General features: G+C 50.8%; 1 non-coding gene across 1 annotated transcript; it reads right to left on the reverse strand.

The window, feature by feature from the left end:
• Positions 1 to 474: 474 nt before the first annotated feature.
• TRNAQ-CUG (transfer RNA glutamine (anticodon CUG)) lies at positions 475 to 546 on the reverse strand. The gene has a single exon. It is a non-coding gene; the product is annotated as a tRNA-Gln (tRNA).
• Positions 547 to 851: the final 305 nt, after the last annotated feature.

Raw genomic sequence — 851 nt, forward strand, 5'->3', positions numbered from 1 at the left:
GGCAGGGAGCAGCCTGGCTGGGGGTCTTGTTACCTGTCTGCTGGCCACACATAGGCATGGTCCTCCCCTCGTCTTGCCTTGCCCTCAGTTGCTCTGTGGTTTATAAACCTTCCCTTGGAGCTGTCAGCACCAGCCGCCTCTGCTCTAGGTTCCCAGAGGAGGAAAGGTGTGCTGGGCTCCAGCCTGGGACTCTTCCTGCTTCTTGCCTATCACTGACACTCGTTTCTTCAAGCGCCATGTGGGCAAGAGGAAAAGTGTGGCAGGAAACACAAGGGCCAAACTTGTGGGCATCAGGTGAAGCAGCAAGAATCTCAACCACAAGTAGCCATAGCCACTTCTACACCCCAATCCATTGCAGCCATCCCAACCAAAGACCTGGCTCCAGTGGGCAGGCATCACCCAGCACAAGGTAAACAACTCACTCTTATACGGCTATAGACAGGAAAATACTTTGAGCACCAGGTCTCTACCCCAAGGTCCCATTGAGATTTGAACTCAGATTGCAGGATTCAGAGTCCTGAGTGCTGACCATTACACCATGGGACCAGTTTGGGCTACTTTTTCTGGACATCAATGACCCTCATGGGGCTGGCTTGTGTAAGGGGACTGTTGGCCCTTTACTGAAACTTAGTGGGGTTTTTTGGTTGGTTAGTTCCCAGTACCAATAGAAGGCGGAAGGGCCAATGGGAAATCAGGACCCTGAGACTGACAGTCCCCTGTGGCAATGGTCACCAACTGGTAGGGAACAAGTGAGAATTTGCTGATGGAGAAAAATTTCTGGTGAAAATTGGCAAAGCTGTGGAGATTTTGAAAAGTGCCAGTGAATTTACACATGAAGATACAAACAGAGA

The sequence above is a fragment of the Chrysemys picta genome, chromosome 16 (genome assembly GCF_011386835.1).
Source record: "Chrysemys picta bellii isolate R12L10 chromosome 16, ASM1138683v2, whole genome shotgun sequence".
In the NCBI taxonomy this organism is placed as follows: Eukaryota; Metazoa; Chordata; order Testudines; family Emydidae; genus Chrysemys; species Chrysemys picta.